The 18912-nt window shown below is 40.5% G+C and overlaps 1 long non-coding RNA gene across 1 annotated transcript; it reads right to left on the reverse strand.

The window, feature by feature from the left end:
- Positions 1 to 768: 768 nt before the first annotated feature.
- On the reverse strand, positions 769 to 6898 carry LOC115283017. The gene is made up of 2 exons (XR_003904849.1): positions 6771 to 6898; positions 769 to 1967 (listed from the first exon to the last, which is right to left on the reverse strand). It is a non-coding gene; the product is annotated as an uncharacterized LOC115283017 (long non-coding RNA).
- Between the last annotated feature and the right edge of the window lie 12014 nt (positions 6899 to 18912).

Raw genomic sequence — 18912 nt, forward strand, 5'->3', positions numbered from 1 at the left:
CTTTCTGAGTCTCTTATCTCATCTTTAGCTTTAGGCTTTGTATGCAGAAGGAAGCGGGGGCTCCTAAAGAAGGGGACAGCCCTGGGGTGCCTGGTTGGCTCAGTTGGTTAAGCTACTGACTTTGGCTCAGGTCATGATCTCATGGCTCATTGGTTCCAGTCCGGCATCAGGCTGTGTGCTGACAGCTCAGAGTCTGAATCCTGCTTCATATTCTGTGTGTGTGTCTCTCTCTCTACCCCTCCCCCACCCATGTTCTGTCCATCTATCTCTCAAAAGTGAGTGAACATTAAAAAAATTTTTAACAAAAGGGGACAACCCTTAATCAATGACCTTGGATAAAGGAACCGTGTTGTTTCAAGTCTCCTTTCATCTGCAAGATTGGAGCTACTGCCCTTTTACTTCCCCAAGAACCCCCTGACCCAAGGAATTTCCTCATTTTTAACTCTCCTATGGCTCTGTCAGTGCTTTCTGAGTGTTCATCAGTAGATATACTCCTCACTTGTTTGTGAAGAATCATCTCTAAGGCCCTTCACTTTGGGTGCCCATGCAGTAAGAGGCAGATCTTGAGCTCCCCTCACCCCCCACGAGTCAAATATTTAAAATAGCTGTCACAGAAATTCAGACGCCTCCTTCTCAGAGCATGTCATGTGTTTGCATCATCTTCCTTTATAGCAATTATATTTAAGTGAAAATATAGCGATATTTTTTGATGGAAAGAGGTAACATGAAGAAGCTATATTAGTGAAAAATGAGTTACAAAGATAGAACTTTCCGGAGGCCATCAATTCCTTTATTTGGTTAGGTACAGACTTAGGCTCAAGCCATATCTGAAAAGACAGTGGACACATCTCAAGGAGCCCAGATTCTCACCTGGAAGTATGCACAATCAGGGAGCCACTCCCAAGGTTTATTTTAAATCCCTCCCACCAAAATTTTTGGCAGTGAATATTTATTGAGACATTAGCAAATGGCACTTAGCCTCAAATAAGATCCCTTGTCTTTCCCGAGATGAGGGCTGCACGTGGCATGTTCTCTACAAGAATTATTTTTGTCCTTATCCATGAGCCAATGTCCTGGCTTAAAAGCAGGATGCTGGGATACGATTACAGATTCTTAAATAGACCTGGAAGGAACTTAAGAGAGCTTAACTGGAGGATCGCTCATCTTGGAAACAACAATCTAGAATGTCCTGATGAATTGATGCAGTTTGCTTAGTTAGTTAGTGGATGTGCTAATTGGATCAAAGACACATGGCTTTTCGGAGGGTTGTTTCATGACTTTTTTCCAGGTTCTGGAAGTGGACCAATTAAATTTTCTTTTTGGTACATGAATAGGCTTTTCTGCGGACACAACAGACTTCCAGTACCAAAGACAGGATTGATGCTCCTTCCCTTTATCCACTGTCCCAGGAAAAGGGGTGTGTTCTGAGTGTGAAGGGAGTGGGGTTTCTTTGCCTCGACTCTTTTCTTTTTAAGTTTATTTATTTATTTTGAGAAAGAGAGAAGTAGTGAAAGACAGAGAGAATGAGTGAGGGAGAGGCAGAAAGAGAAGGAGAGACAGAATCCCAAGCAGGTTCTGCCCTGTCCGCATAGACACCAGGCTGGATCTCAAGGTGGCCATAACCAAGATGAGCCAAAACCAACGGTCAGACACTCAACCGACTGAGCCACCCAGGTACTCCTTGCCTGAACTCTTTAGGCCAGATCAGCATATGATGGTAGTGGGGAGGGAAGGTAGACGCTGTTCTGCAAGCCCAAGTGTCTTCTACAAACTGGATCTCGACTCATCTTATTAAGAGAGGAGTAGTGATTCTGATTCCAAGGGCAGGTCTCTTCAGGCACAACATCAGGGGCAAGAAGGAGGAATGGGTCCTGTCGTCTTAGGCTGCTCCAGGGAGAGAGGTCAGGCCAGAGGGTCTGAGCCCCTGCAGAGGGAAGGAGGCCATTGGATCTGGGCTGCTGAGGTCCCTATGGGCCACACAAAATTAAAAAAAAAAAAAGTCAAATATAACTCCTCTTCAAACACAGCATTCTCCTCCAAATTAAACCATTTCATTATAATGTATCTGCGAGGCCTGGTTTTATACTTTTTATACTTTTGTTTTATAGGTTATAACCAACGTGAAAGGCAGTTTGCTGAACAAAAGAAGGGATTCTCTCAACAACGAGGCAGTTGGAAGGGAAAAGCACTGGAAATGGGAGACTCTAAATTAGAGAAGACCTGGGCATCTGGGCGGCTTAGTTGGTTAAGCATTTGACTTAGGCTGGGGTCATGCTCTCGCAGTTTATGAGTTTGAGGCCCACAGTGGTCTCTGTGCTGACAGTGGGAAGCCTGCTTAGGATTCTCTCAATCTCTCTCTCTCTCTCTCTCTCTCTCTCTGCCTCTCCCCTACTTCTTTCTCTCTGTTTCTCTCAAAACCAATAAAGAAACTTAAAAAATAAGACAGTGCTGTGGACACCAAGAATGAAGTGTTCTCTGACCAAACTGTCTTAGGAAACTCACAAAACTACGCATATAAACAAAACAAAACAAAACAAAACAAAGAAACTTCAAGGGCAAATCAGGTGAAGAAGTCAAGTATGAAGCTAAGACCAAAGATAACATTAACTCAGATGAAAACGGACACCAAACCATTTTATAACTCTACACATGACAGGGATGCCTGGGTGGTTCAGTCGGGTAAGTGTCTGAATTAGGCTCAAGTCATGATCTTACAGTTCCTGGGTTCGAGCCCTGTATCGGGCTCTGTGCTGACAGCTCAGAGCCTGGAGCCTGCTTTGGATTCTGTGTCTCCCTCCCTCTCTGCTCCTCCTCCATTCATACTTTGTCTCTCTCTGTCTCTCAAAAATAAATAAAAGTTTAAAAAAATTAAAAATAATTCTAGACATGACATAGATTTGGTTCATATTTTTTAGTAGGTCTTGGATAATCAACACATAATGGCTGCATGAATGTGTGTCACTGTGTGTGAGTGTGTGTGTGCATGAAGGTGTGTGTGTGTGAGTATGCTTAAGTGTGTGTACACATATATGTGAGCATGTATGAGTGGGTGTGAATGTGAGTTCCAAAGAAACAACTTTGCTTGCTACTGATACTAAGGCATGCGTAACTGGTAGCCTTTGAATGAGTTCAGCAAACATTTGAGACTCTGATGTTGACCTATCTAGATTTCTCAAAGACATGAAAATTTGTCCATGCAATACAAAACATTAAATAATTTAATATTTAAAATTTTACTTTAAAATAATTTAAATTTTAAAGAACTAAGATTTGCCCTTTTTTTTTTTTTACCTTCAGATCTTGACATTCCTTATTGGAATAAGGCTTGTTCTAACTGAAATTAATGTGAGCTTTAGAAATGGACATGATTTCTGTGAGCTCATACCAGCCAGGAGTGGGTGGTTTTGAGAAATATGATATAGACATTTCATAAACAGACAAGCATAACTATTCATAATGTAACATCTCATAGAGATCACTCAAAGGTGTCTAGGACACAGTGGATCATTTTGGCTCCACGAGAGTTGAACGAGTAAAGAAATCAAGATCACTATTTATTTTGTCTACAGTCTCAATTTGCTCATCCCCAAAATGGAAGAGTTGGTATCCACATTACTTTGTAACTTGACATCTGAATTCTTTGCCTCTTTTCTTATTGAGAAGTTATTTGGGCAATGAAATGTCAACCTTTATTGTTGTCTTTGTTGTTTTTAGGACAATAGCAATAGTACTAGATACTGTTATTGAGTATGACCATGAATCTTGCATTATGCTAGACTCTATGCCAAGAATAATCTCATTTAATCCTCACATTAACTCTGAAAAAAAGATAGCTATATCATGCTGTTGCAAATGAAGAAGTTGGTTCTATAACTTGACAAGGTCACCCAGTTAGTGTATAATTTAAATTCAAGGTTAAAATCAAGGACTATATGAGGCGCCTGGGTAGCTCAGTCAGTTAAGTGTCCGATTCCTGATTTCAGCGCAGGTCATGATTTCACAGTTCGTGAGATTGAACCCCGTGTGGGGCTCAGCACTGACAGTGTGGAGTCTGCTTGGGATTCTCTCTCCCTCTCTCTGCCCTTCTCCTGCTCATGTTCTCTCTCTCTCTCTCTCTCTCTCTCTCTCTCTCTCTCTCTCTCTCTCAAAATAAACAAATAAACATTGTTTTTAAAATTGAGAACTCTAACAACTGAAGTTTTTAAATTCTATATTCATTTGGAACAATTCTGGATCACATATTGTCAGCAGAAGGTAGCACGGAGACAAAGACGGTTCTGTGTGCATGTGACTTTGAGGCTGTCAGGGGGATATGGGTTAGCTCTGCAATCCTAGAAAGGACCACTAAACAGCTTATGAAAGCAGAAGACATGAGTCACTTGAAAACGATAGTTTCTACCACACTGGGCAGAGATACAGAGAATCAAAAGTTGGACGTGTGACATTCCATGCTGTATAAGAGAAGGCAAAGCATGTAATGTGCTGGTGACTCCAGAGCAAGCATTCAGATTTCTATTTGATGCACTTCTGTTTTCACTTTGATAAAATAATTTAGTTCTTCACTCTTGCAAAGGGGAGAGGGGTTAGAGATGGAAGCCAAGTGAGAAGTAAAATAAATGACCCATTATAAATGGTATCATAAAAACAAGCTAAAATTGACGGCTGAAAATTATGGTAGGTAAATAGTGATGTGGGCACAGGAATGCATTGGAAGTTTGGAACAGCTCTTTTTCCCTGTGAGAGAAAGATGGCAAGTTTGCCTAAAGCCTCAATTCATATGCGTTTATTTCCACTGACTTTGCCTAACCTCAACAAACACTGTGCATCCCAACCCTGTGCTGTGTTTGCACGGATGCACAGCAATAGACTTTCTGGAGTCTCCAGAAGTCCTAGCTGCAAGATGCTTAAAATGTTTGCGTGGCTGCACCAACTTGCCTTTCTCCTCTGCAATCTCTCTGGGAATATTTATCTTTTATGAGTTTCAAAAAAGATTCCTGGCCTTAGAGGAAAGACAGATGAACAAATTAACCCCTATGGGATTACACTGGCTGCTTCTGGTCATGCCACCTACTTAGACTACTAATCTTTTCTTCCTCATATCCCCGTATAGGGGGTGTGGTTTAATGAGGAAAATCATCATTAGTAGAATATTTACTGAGAAATCCAGAGGTCAGTGCAACACACCCTTTTCCCTTATTACTAGATTACAGTGAAGATTGGGAAGCCTAATTATGTGGTGTTTGGTACTTTTTACTGTGTGTGTTAAAAAGCTCATCTGTGTTTGTTGGCATAGTTTCTATTTATTGTCTTTATCAGTTCGAGTATTTTTATGCGTTTCAAATTGCAATTGTAATATTTCAAGCTTTACAGAGTGAATTCTTCCAGGCTACATAGATGGCGGTGATATATGACATTGTTATGGTGAAGTTTAGGATTCCTAAGAATCAGGATCCATATACTGGGTATTTTTCTGGGCCTGCTGATAATGAAAAGGAGAATGAAATGGGATGTAAAAACCCATTTTTTTTTAAAGTACAAGCCCTCTGGCTTTAATTCAGCACCTGTTGGAAATTCAGACTTATAAACCCCTTACTGAGTACATAAAATACCGTGAAGGAGACCTGGAGAGAGAACATGATACAGTTGTCTGTCTGAGCATCTAAGATTGGATGGTTTTATTTTATTTTTTTATTTTATTGTTTTCCCTAATTTTTTATGTTATTTATTTATTTTTGAGAGACAGAGAGAGACAGCATGAGCAGGAGAGGGTCTGAGAGAGGGAGACATAGAATCTGAAGCAGGCTCCAGGCTCTGAGCTGTCAGCACAGAGCCCCATGCGGGGCTCGAACCCATGAACCATGAGATCATGACCTGAGCAGAAGCCGGAAGCTAGACTATTAACCAACTGAGCCACCCAGGTGCCCCTGGTTGGTTTTATAAGGGACTTGTATTCAAATAACAACAGCTCTCTTGGCACGGATGGCAACCAATCAGAATGGACAACCAATCTTGCTCCAAAGAAAAATTTGGGGGGACAATTTTGTTCTCCATCCTACTCCCATTGGTTGCTGGGTAGTGGGGAGGGAGTTGGAGGTAAGCCACGGCATTGTGAGGTAGTTAGGGGGCCAGGACAGTAGCTATGTAGGAAACAGTTTGGACTTGGATATAGGTCCATTTTTAACAAGGAATATGAGTCTCCCAGAGAAAGCCATATGCATATTAGCCCTACATATACCTCCTTAGAATGAGCCTTCTCTTTATAGAGCGTTTTTCATCTAATACGGAGATCCTCAGTATATTCATCCAAAATCTTCCTAGCTGAATTGTCCATGCTGTGGACCTCTTATAAGAACCCTTCATTTATTTTGAGGAGAGTAATTATTTTCCAATTTTCTTCTCTTTTCCAAAGGAGTGGGAGAGTGGCTAAGAAACATCTGAGCTTTGGAGTGAGGCAGATTTGGGGTTTGAATCAAAGTTACCAGCCTTATGTTTTAGCACACTGTTTAATAACTCAGAGCATCTGTCTGTTTCTTTGGCTACGATGATGGCCACTTGGCGGGAATTAAGTAACATGAGTCCTTGGACAGTGTTAGCACTAGTTGCAGGGGCCATATAGGTTTCATATCATTTATTCCTTTTGGTTGGTGTGACCCCTGTATCATACTACAAGTATTTGCCTCCAGGTCTCATCTCCATTATTCCATAACAGGGGGCATCTCAGAGGGAGTGTGTTTCAAAAATTTCATCTTCAGAACACTTGGGTGGCTCACCTGGTTAAGCGTCCAACTTCAGCTCAGGTCATGATGTCATGGGCTTTGGGTTCAAGTTCTGGGTCAGGTTCTGAGCCTGCTTCAGATTCTGTGTCTCCCTCTGTCTCTCTGCCCCTCCCCTGCTCATGCTATGTCTTTCAAAAAATAAATAAATAACCATTTTTAAAAACTTAAAACAAGCAAAACAAAACAAAAATTTCATCTTGACTTTTGCATAACACAGAGGGCAAGACCATAAACCCAGCTCATAATTACTATCCAACAGACCAGTTCTCTCCAACTTTCATTCCCTAGGACTTACTTTCTGTCACCTTAGGCTGTTTTTCCCTTCTCCTGGATGCATTCTGGATCCTCAACATCCTTTGACTATAACCTTGTTAAAGTACCTTCCAGGGACACATGTGTAAAGAATCAAGCTGTGTCATTAGAATCCATGTGAATATTTTTAAGATTTTTATTTCCTTAGCTACTCCCTATAAATCTCCTTCATCTGGGCTGACAGAGCTTTTGTGTCCCCTTCTAATTTACACTTCTTATACACTTCACACGTCACCACATAAATCCCACACACCCTCGCCCCATCCAAAAATAACTATAGACACTGAAATTACCCAAGAACTTTTACAAACTACTTTATTAATTCCTTATACAGTCACACTGGGAGACCATGCAGCACAATGGTTAAAAATATAGGCTCCATTGGGGCGCCTGGGAGGCTCAGCCGGTTGAGTGTCCAACTTCGGCTCAGGTCGTGATCTCATGGTTCATGGGTTTGAGCCCCGCGTTGGGCTCTGTGCTGACAGCTAGCTCAGAGCCTGGAGCCTGTCTTCGGATGCTGTGTCACCCTCTCTCTCTGACCCTCCCCTGCTTACACAGTTTCTTTCTCTCTCTCAAAAATAAATAAAAACATTAAAAATATATAGGCTCCAGTAATATATATGGGTTTAAATCTCTTCTTTCATTTGCTAGTTTTTTGACTTTTAGCAATATAATTAATTCCTTTGTGCCTCAGTCTCCCCATATGTAAAATAAGGCTAACAATAGTAGGTACCTTACAGGGTCATTTTAAAGGTCATTTAGTTAATGCCTGTAAGGCACTTACGTAGTAGCTGATAAACAATTAGCACTCTGCAAAAGTTGGCAATAATTACTACATATAACCACTCTTCCTTGCCCTTCAGTTTAAATTAATAATGCACACATTTTACGGTTGCATTTTTTTTTAATTTTTTTCCTGTTTTTTTAAATTTATTTTTGAGAGACAGAAAGAGACAGTGCAGGCAGGGGAGGTCAGAGAGAGAGGGAGATACAGAATCTGAAGCAGACTCAAACCCATGAACTGTGAGATCATGACCTGAGCTGAAGCCAGACGTGTGACCGACTGAGCCACCCAGGCGCCCCTTACAGTTGTATTTGAATTGTCAGATTATCTGGGGATTTCTGACAGAAAGAAGCATTCTAGGAAAGGAAGAAGGTACTGACTACAATGTTGTTAGTAAGCAAAAATAGTCACAAAATTTAGCCACAATCAAATGTCTGTTATTAGAAGAATAGTTAAATGAGCCAGAGTGTACCCATTACTGTAGATTATCATACAACTATTTAAAATAATTAAAGGGGGCGTTTGGGTGGCTCAGTTGGTTAAGCGTCTGACCTTTGTTTCAGCTCAGGTCATGAGCTCACGTTTGGTGGGTTCAAGCCCCGCTTTGGGCTCTGTGTTGAGCCTGACAATACAGAGTCTGCTCAGGATTTGGTCTCTCTCTCTCTCTATCTTTTTTTCTGCCACTCTCCTGCTTGACCTCTGGCTCTTTCTCTCAAAATAAACTTAAAAAAATAATTAAATATTTCTAAGATATGTTATTAAGAATATGAAAGCAAGTTACAGAATAACATATTATACCACATATGTAAAGATATTAAGAATATAAACCATGTTCAGTACTTCTAAATGGAAAGCAGTTTTAAAAGATCCACAAAAAATAGAAGCTCTGAAAACCTCAGCGGAAGGAAGTGGAGTTGGGCATAGTAAATTTGTTTTGTTTTTCTTTATTTCTGGATTTTAAATATTGTAATACAAATGTGTTTTTCTGTGCCATGAAAAACCAAAATAAGAATGAGCAGGGTTCAAAACAGAAACCTAAATTGAGTAGTTTGATTCAGTGGCATTGAAAGCTATTGACTTTTTTTTTTTTTAACACTGAACTGTTTCTCCCTACGATCGAGAGAAACATCATGAGAGAAAGTCAGCTTATTGACCAATTATGAGTCAACAGGGCTAATGAGCTCAACTGGTTTGGATCAATGGCATTCTTTCTTAAGCAAGTGCATATAAACAAGTCAATTATGCATTTTCAGATCAATATTAGGAGGACTAAGATTTAATGTTGGGTTTCTTTATGTGCTTTTACAAGCGAGCACCTGTATTTTATGGGATAAATGAATCCAGAATGAAATAAATCTAAGGAAATCATCTCTGCAGCTTCTGCGTCTCTGAAGGAGACCACATTCCTTTCTGTGTCTTGTGTGTTTTACTGCATTTAAAATCCATTCTGGGGACACCTGGGGGGCTCAGTCGGTTAAGCATCTGGCTTCAGCTCAGGTCAGATCTCACGGTTCGTGGGTTCGAGCCCTGCGTTGGGCTCTGTGCTGACAGCTAGCTCAGAGCCTGGAGCCTGCTTCCGGTTCTGTGTCTCCTTCTCTCTCTGCCCCTCCCCTGCTCATGCTGTCTCTCTCTGTCTCTCAAAAATAAATAAAAAAAAACATAAAAAAAATTTAGAATCCATTCTGTCCTTGAGTGTCCAAGACCTTATTTCTCAATGGGGAACTTTTCCAGATCGAAAACAAAAATATCACTATGCTTTTGAGTTTGGGAAATTGTGACATTCTGACTCTACTGACTTTTTTTTCTTGAATTTTATTTTTGGAAGGCGCTGTATAAACATAGCCTGTTGTCGGTCACAAGCGTTCTAAAGGCCAACAAGTGTTTATGAACAAGGACTGAGTTTGTGTGTACCAGCTGCGTCGTCCTTCTCCCACTGATAGATTGTAATCTGCTTCGTGGACAGGAACTGGCCTTTGTTGTGTTGAAAATTCTCATAAACTCAGACAAGGAAAGGCAAGCAAGGGCGATAGACAAGCATCCTCCAGTGAAAACACCAGGCTTCCTGGGGTCTGGCTGAGGTCCGAGTGAAGCGTGGCCCCTCGGGGACAGGAGAGAGCAAGAATATTGATCATACCTCACGTTCCCTGTCCAAAGTCTGTGACGGCTGCAGGGCTCATGGTATTCTCTAACTGAGGGGCAGGCATGCTCCTGGAGCTAATCACGGGATGGTGCGTTCCAAGGCTTAGCTGGGAATAGAGCCTGACCACTGGTGGGCTTTAGGCACATCATTTCTTCCCTGGGAGACGATGTGGGAGAGCACAAATGTAAAAACACAAAGAGATTCCAGGTTGGAAAAACATTAAAGTCTGCCAGTTCCAAATATGGGGGAAAGGTAGAAAACGATGGAAACTTTTCCAACATTGCTGAAGAAAGGATACAATTAGTATCACTGTTTTGGAAATTTGTTTCATCATAAAGTTGAAAATGTGTACATCTTTCCTAGGTATCCACCAAAAATGTTAAACATATATACAAGAAAACCTGTTTGTATGTTTCTGCAATATAATCCTGTACGTATGATAAAGTGAACAGAGGTACGTGCAATAACACAGACAAATAAACACAATGCTAATAAAAAAAACTCACATGCATAGATCCTAATCCCAACATTACCATTCACCATGTGTATAATTTGGACATATGTTTTAACCTCTCTGAGTTTTAGATGTCTTATCTATGAAACAGAATTAAAAATGACTTCCTCATGGTTATTGTAAAATGTTAAGATAGTACATCTAAGAAGGACCTGGAGTATATAGAGATTTTGTTTTTACTTGTAAAATAGTAACAAGAGAAGTGTGGCTTAATTAAGGAAGTGTAGTCAGTGTGATAGTGTCTTGATAAGTTAACGATTTTGTGCAGATGAAAAATCCTGGGATGATATTTAACAGGCATAGTTGTGATATTATGCTCCAATACCCCACAGGTGTCCTTACTGAGTATCTGAGAGCAAATTACTCTCATTAGAATATTGTCTGTAACTCCAATTTATTGTGTTATCACTGCACGTCTTCAAATATTACCACTCATATATCTAAATCCATCCCAGAAATAGACAGATCTCGTTTCCCAGGCTTTATTTGATCCATTCCCTAAATCAGGTATTGGGTACTCACTGAAAACCTGGCAGGTTACTAGGATCTGGGGAGTAAGGGAGAAATAAGATGTGCTATTTGATCCCTGGTAGTTTACAATCTAGTGTAGAGATAGAAAATTAGGAAACAAAAAATCGTAATGGAATAGTGCCCAAATTTACAAAGAGCTTTGGGAGAAGACAGTTAAAAGCAACTGATTGATCATTTGATTAGCTTTTCCAAGTTATTTGGCTAGAGACACAGGAATCCTGAATTCTTCTCTCACTCTGGCTAGCTCATCATACTTTCCACCTCTAGCCAATCCTTACCCTCTTCTTTGTCTTTGCAAAAGTTGTTAAAGGTATCTGGCTTCTTCATAAGAATAGCAGCAATCCTAGTAAATTACTGAAAGGAATAAACTGATTCTTGCATCAATTCAAAATGTATTTGTCCTTCTAGAATAAAATCTTATCTCCGCGATCTCTACTTGGCATCTAGGTAAAAAATGACTTAGTTGCATGCTTTATGCTCCCCAAATAGTTTACGTTTTTTTCTTAATTTAATGATTTCCACTTTACAGTAGTTGGAACTTTTATTAGAAGTTCACTCTAAAAAATGCTAGTTTTTTAGACCTATAAGAGCAGAGAGTAACCTTCCTCCACCAGCCACTCTCCCATTACCACGAATAACCACAGCGCTGAACCCAGCGTCAGAAAATATATGATTGGATTTGTTTCTTTTGTCATTAGAACTTGCCGGATTACCAACAGACGTTGAATGCAGTATCTTTCTTATTTGTCTCTCCTCACCAAGTATAACAGCAGGGATGATTTCTGCTGATGTTAATATTTAAAACTGAGGATTAATACAGTGAGTCTGTTTCTCACTTCGTGAGTCACTTTGTGTGTCTCAACAAGCAAGATTCTGAACTACCAAAAACAAGAGGGAAGACAAAAAAGAGGCCAAAGCAGTTGCTTCAGGTGAACTATCCTGGGTGTCCAACAATAGATCCAAGGAGATTTCTTTACGTTTTCTGCTTATTAACCCTCTTTGTCTCCGCCAGTTTGTGGAGTCATTCTCTTCCAATTGCTCGCTGTTGTGTGGGAGAACAGTGGACTGTGTTGAGCATGAATCAGCTTCTAAAATAAGTGTCAGGGAAACCGGGATATGTCATTTGACCTTCAAATTAATTTTCTCTTGTCCCTGTTTTGTATCTATTTTCCTGCAACCTCTGCCTCTCTCTTTTCAGTAGACCTTTGCCAAGCAAACCAGAAAGCAAAATGTGCCACCACAAAGGTCCTTAACAAGCCCATCCTTCTGATTTCTAGGAACACTGTTTGCAAAAAGCAGGATAACATATTTTTGTAGCAGCATAAACAAATCTGCAACATAAACACACTTTGTATTTTTCCCTCTCTGATTTAGGCAGCATCTCTGTCTGTCATTGTTCTTGTCAGAACGGTGCTTCGATTTCAGTTAACGTGGAGAACAGAGAACAGTATGTAAGTTTTATTTGGTCTCTTTGTAATGAGATAAAACACATACGAGTTTAAATTCTATAAGTTGCTTGAACTGGGCAAAGCAGGCATGCATGTTTTGAGGGACCATTGCATCCTTTATCTTAAGTCATTTGAAATCTTATTGTGAAATAGTCAGAGCAAAATACTCCCAGTCTGTGGTGAAGACGTGCAAGGTCAGAGATGCCACTTATGTAAACATGGGCATCAGAGTCTACTCAGCCCCACCTCAAAGATTCTGCCTTGTGACTCCCTAAGCTTTCTGTGACAGATAGATGGAAGTTTGGAGTGAGGACACCAATCTGAGTAAAGGCTTTGCTGCTGCTGCTCTGTCACTGGGGGGCAAGCGCAACAGACAGTGCTTAGAACGATGTATTATGGGATGTGAGGAGAGGGAGCACTCACTCAAAGCAAGCGCAGAAAAGGCACCTGTGAGTCTAATGCTGCTCAAAGTGCAGATTCAGCCCCAGTCAACAATACTGCAGGAATCACTGGAGTGAGTAACAAAGAAAGAAAAGGAAGGAAGGAAGGAAGGAAGGAAGGAAGGAAGGAAGGAAGGAAGGGAGGAAGGAAAGAGAAAAGGAAGGGACAGAGGGAAGGGAGACAGAGAGGAAGGAAGTGGGGAAGGAAGGAAGAAGAAGAGGAAGGAGAGGAAGAAAAAGAGGAGGAAGGAAGGAAGAAAGGGAGGAAGGAAGGAAGGGAGGGAGGAAAGGAGGGAGGAAAGGAAGGAATGGGATGTCTCTCAGCCTACTGTAAAAATGCTTGTGTTCTTTCACCCATAAACTGTGAGTCCTTTTGGAGACACCTATTTCTAAAGTTTAAGATGGGTGAATTTGACAACCAGGGCACAAGGATATTTCTAATTGAGTTTCTCCCTAACCTGATGAATTAAAAGGCAAAGACTAGCATTTATCAAACATAAGCAAGGAAAGGAAGTGCTTTATATGTTTACCTTTTTTTTGCTTAAATAAATGAAGGATTCTTGAGGGTCCTTTGTACAGATGTGCCATAGAGGGAAGAATCCAGAAGACTGTTAGGTTTACTTCATCCAGAGAGGCTGGGGATACAGTTAGAACAAACCACAGCAAAATCTCCCATTGACACGATCAGGATTTTCCTCTGGAAGTTGTAGTCATTTCTCTAATTACTATATGACCCTCATATGTTTGGCCAATGCTGTCAGTTTGCCAAAAAGTTGGTCGGGGGCTGTAATCCAATAAGTTTTATTTTCAATTGCACATTCGCAAATTAAACCACAGCTGCAACCCAGATCAACCCGATCTGTTCAGAGAGGCATAGGAAAAGTCAATGAGTTTTTCCACTCTCTAGGGCCAAAGGGACAATTAGACTAGACAAAATGGGGGTGTGGCGTGTGTGTGTGTGTGTGTGTGTGTGTGTGTCTATTTCATGGACAAAGTAAGACGTTGAAAACTGAAGTATCAAGTTCACATGAATCAGCTCACCTAAAGCATGTTGCTTGTTACAAAGCCTTTTTTTCTGCTATGAGGGTATAAAATTCTAGAGGGTAGGATTTATAGAATGATCATCATATATTCACCAGTGTCTCAGGAAACGTGTTTAGTATAGAAGGCTCTTAAATATTTGTCAAATGAATGTCTAAATGATTGATGGAAACAGGATCCGCTGTGAAGACGTGCATTCAGGTAATCACATTCATCCCCCCCCCTGCTCCTTTCCCAGCCCCCATGTAGAGTTGTCAGATCACATTGTCCTATATTTGGAATAATGGAGAGCTGTCAATGTAGCAGATGTCTGGGTTAGCAATCCAATAGCAATCTTTTGTGGATGCTGCCATCAAACAGTGAGTTTGATGTGAGTTCAAAATTAGATGAATCATCACCTCTCCTATCACTTGGTGTGCCCACTTGCTGACAGAGAGCTCTTCACCCTTAGTGGGAATCATCCCTAGTGAAGATGGCACACCTCCATTTCATTAGAAACAAGCAGTTCAAGGTTGACCTGGAGTAGGGTGTAAGGCATTTAGTGTTTATTATATCATGATTAGCTACAAACAGAGATAATGTGTGGAAGTAGAAATTTAGCTGTGTCCTTTGAAATATTTTTATCAGTGAATATCATAGCAACCACAAAATTGTTATGGACTTTTTTCTAAGTTTGTTTTTGAGAGAGAGAGAGTGCACAAGCAGGTGAGAGGCAGGGACAGAGGAGGACAGAGAATCTGAGGCAGACTCCGTGCTGATAGCAGAGAGCCTGATGCAGGACTCAAACCCATGAACTGTGAGGTTATGACCTGAGCCAAGTTGACACTTCACCAGCTGAGCTACCAAGGTGCTCTACTATGGACTTTTGTTAACAGGCAATCATCTCCTTGCTGTTGTGCAAAACTTTTAAGAAGAAATCATTAATCACAAGTCAGCATGCCATCGGGGAGTCTATGCTATGGCATGGCCAGAAATCTAGATTTTCTTGCTCGTGACTTCCATTTCCTATGTTAATGGTGCTCTTTCCCCACCTGTGTCCACCTTTCCTACTGACTCGTCAACCCTTAGCTCCAATCATCTGATTCATAAGTAGTTCTCTGGTCTCCCTGGCCACTATTAAATTCTCTCTCTCCTGAGTTGCAATGCATTATTTTGAAATTTTATTTTAATATTATCACTAATTACCTATTACTTATTGTATGAAGGAATGAGAGACAGATTTGCCTTCTGTCTTTGCTGATTGTGCATGTTTAACTACCTCGGAGGACGACAAAGATTATGAATTTTGGTTTTTCTCTGACTCGGTGGTTTACTCTACCCCTTCTACAAAGTAAGAATGCAGGGCACCTGAGTAGCTCAGTTGGTTGAGTGTCTGACTCTTGCTTTCAACTCAGGTCATGATGTTATGGTTTGTGGATTCGAGCCCCACATCAGGCTCTGCACTGACAGAGTGGAGGCTGCTCAGAATTCTCTTTCCTTCCCTCTCCAATCCTCCCTTATTCATGTTTTCTTTCTCTCTTTCTCAAAAATGAATAAAAAATATTAACAACAAAAAAGTAAGACTGCAGTAACTATTAGTTGAATTGAATTGTACTGAACTGGCTCTATGAGGCTTTTAGTCTAATTGGGAAAAAAGAAAAGAGATTAAGCAGCAGAAAAACAGAATGGCAAAGCATCAAAATTACAACTGCAAAATAATATGGGGTAAAATGAATATATAAGTCATGGAGAAATACACTGTAAAAATTATTTTAGCTGAGTAAATCAGAAAAGATTTTAGACATACCTCTTGTGCTAAATCTTAAAGGATATTGTTATTTTTTTGACTCCAGTGACTAACACATTCAACAGTTCATTTTAAAAAATGGAATATTTGAAAATCCAGAGGTTGAAGTGAGAGAGACAGACAATGTCATATACTTTCTATAGAAACATAAATTGATATAAACTTTCTGAAAAGTACTTTGGTTTTATCAGGAAACTTTTGGGAAGCCCATAACTTCACTCCAATTATTTCATCTTGAGCAAATTCTTCTAAATAAATAAATAAAAATTAAAGCAATGGTTTATATAGAATGATATTAGTCTCTCCTCTTTTATGTATACTGTGAGTCAACCTTCAATTCGTCACATTCATGACAGCCGGAGCTGCCTCAGGGCATTTGCTTTTGCTTTTTCCTTTGTCCAAAGTATTCTGCACCAAACCTTTTCTTTTCTCAGCTAAATCGTATATACATTCGTCTCTTACTCCCCTTAAATATCCCTTTTCTGGGACTACTTTCCTTCTATTGCCACAGAAGACTAGAAGTTTGGTTTACTCCAAAACTTCCTCCCCCCACCAGCATGCTTACATGTCACTTATATTGTCCTCAACCTCCTCCAAACATTTACAGACACATACTGAGAGCCTGTCTTTTCTATATATTCTAAATTCCATGGAACGGGAGCAGAACGTTCTTATTTCCACTTCTAAATGCCAAGCACGGTGCTGGCAGAATAGGGCACACTCGGCTAGTTGAATAAACATACCAATAATTCCAATAGCAAAAGATTAAAAAGAAGCTAAAAATCCAAGAGCCAAGTACTTGTTTATAAATGGTGATATAGTCATAAGATGGTATATTATAACCGTTAAAACAATGTTTAGATTTGATACTGTCACATAAAAATGCAAGAGTAAATGCAAACAAGAAGGTAGAGACGGTCACAAAATCATAATAATCAGCACTCTATGAAAGATGGAGAAGTGTTTGCAGGAAGGAATTAAGGTCTGCACAAGCAGACCTTTAACACTGAACATTGCAGCCCAGAGGGCTGGTGGGTGCGTCTCATTCAAAGTGCAGGCCTGGGCTCTGGGTGTCAGTAATAAGTAAGAAAAATGGCAGCTGTGATCTCACGGAATTTACTTGCTCATGGTAGAGACAGATGATTAAGAAGGGAATAATTAGATATATAGAAATCCAATTCCAAGTTAGAAGCACTTCCGGGGACTATGCTAACAGGATGGAGTGACAGAGTCTATCAGTGCAATGGGTCCTCTTTGGGTCTGGTTGCCAAGGACGGTGTCTTCAGTGAAGCAATGACCTATCCAAGACCTCAGGGGTAAGAATGAACCAACCTTAGGAACTGTGTCCCAATGGTGGGAGAGAACTTGTGATTTCAGTTTTCTTCCTTATGCTTTTCTGTATTTTTATTTCTCTATAATAAACATGAAATAGTGTTCTAGTTAGAAACAAATTAAGTCCATAAAAAGCATATACATTATCATAAAATTTGCACAGAATAGTGTGAACTGCATAAGAAATGCCCAATTAATTTTAGTTATTAAAAGCAGAAAGAAAGGAAAGAAAGAAAGAAGAAGAAAATAAGGAAGGGACATGTACACTATTCATTGAACTCAGCTACCTGGTGTCTACCCAATCTCAAGATGTCCCACACTGAATCCTGCTCATTCTGACCTCATATATATTGAGGGTCTCGGCTGGAGTCTAAGTAGGGATTTTGATGTGGGAAGTTAAATAATACAGCACACATACATTCCTTAAAACAGTGGCTGGTACTTAAGAGGTAGGGTGACCTATGTGCCTCAGTTTACCCAGGATTGGTTCAGTTTTAATATTTATTTATTTTTGAGAGAGAGAGAGATGGAGTGTGAGCGGGAGAAGGGCAGGGAGAGAAAGAGGGAGACCCAGAATCTGAATCCAAAGCAGGCTCCAGGCTCTGAGCTGTCAGCACAGAGCCTGATGCGGGGTTCAAACCCACAAACTGTGAGATCATGATCTGAGCCGAGGTTGGACACTTAACTGACTGAGCCAACCAGGTGCCCCAATCTTCATTTTTTTAAAGCACTTTTAGATTGACAGAAAAACTGAGCAAAAGGTACAAAGATTCCCAATAAACTCCTTGCTCCCATACATGTGTCACCTCCCCTATTATCGACATCCCCCACCAGAGTGGTACACATATTACATTTTTTTAAGTTTATTTATTTATTTTGAGAGAGGGAGAGACCAAGGAGGGGAAGGGCAGAGAAGGAGAGGGAGAGAGAGAATCCCATGCAGCCTCCACTCTATCAGCGCAGAGCCTGACACGGGGCTTGATCTCACAAACCCTGAGATCATGACCTGAGCTGAAATCAAGAGTCAATTGGGACCGAGCCACCCAGAAGCCTCACAATTGTTGAATCTACACTGATATACCACCACCACCCAAAGTTCATAGTTTACACTAGGATTCACTCTTGGTGCTGCACTTTCTATGAGTTTAGACAAATGTACGACATATAATCTGTCATTATAGAATCAATCACACTGAATAGTTTCACTGCCCTAAAAATTCCCTGAGCTGCACCCTCCACACTGATCTTCTTACTGTCTCTATACTGACAGTATGCTTCTTCTAGAATGTCATGTAGTTGGAATCAGTATGTAGCCTTCCCAGTTTGGCTTCTTTCATTTAGTAATAACACATTTTTAAGATTTCTCCCTTTCCAAGTCTGATTTTCATGGCTTAATAGATCATTTTTTATCTTTTTTTGTTTGTTTGTTTTTAGTGCTTTAATATTCCTATCTGGGATGTGCAGTATGGATGCGCCAGTTTAATTATCTGTTCACCCATTGAGGAACTTCCAGGTTACTTCCAAGTTGTGGCGATTAGGAATGAAGCTATTATCGGCACTTGGGTGCAGGGGTGTGGGTGGACACAAATTTTCAGCATTCTGGGGTTAGTACCAGTGAGTGTGACTGCTGGATTGCATGGCCAAAGTGTGTCTAATTTTTAAGAAACTGCCATCCTGGTTTTCAAAGCAGCTGGGGGGCGCCTGGGTGGCTCAGTTGGTTAAGCATCCAGCTTCGGCTCAGGTCATGATCTCATGGTTCATGGATTCGAGCCCCACATCCAGCTCAGTGATGACAGCTAGCTCAGAGC

The sequence above is a fragment of the Suricata suricatta genome, chromosome 17 (genome assembly GCF_006229205.1).
Source record: "Suricata suricatta isolate VVHF042 chromosome 17, meerkat_22Aug2017_6uvM2_HiC, whole genome shotgun sequence".
NCBI classification, from domain to species: domain Eukaryota; kingdom Metazoa; phylum Chordata; class Mammalia; order Carnivora; family Herpestidae; genus Suricata; species Suricata suricatta.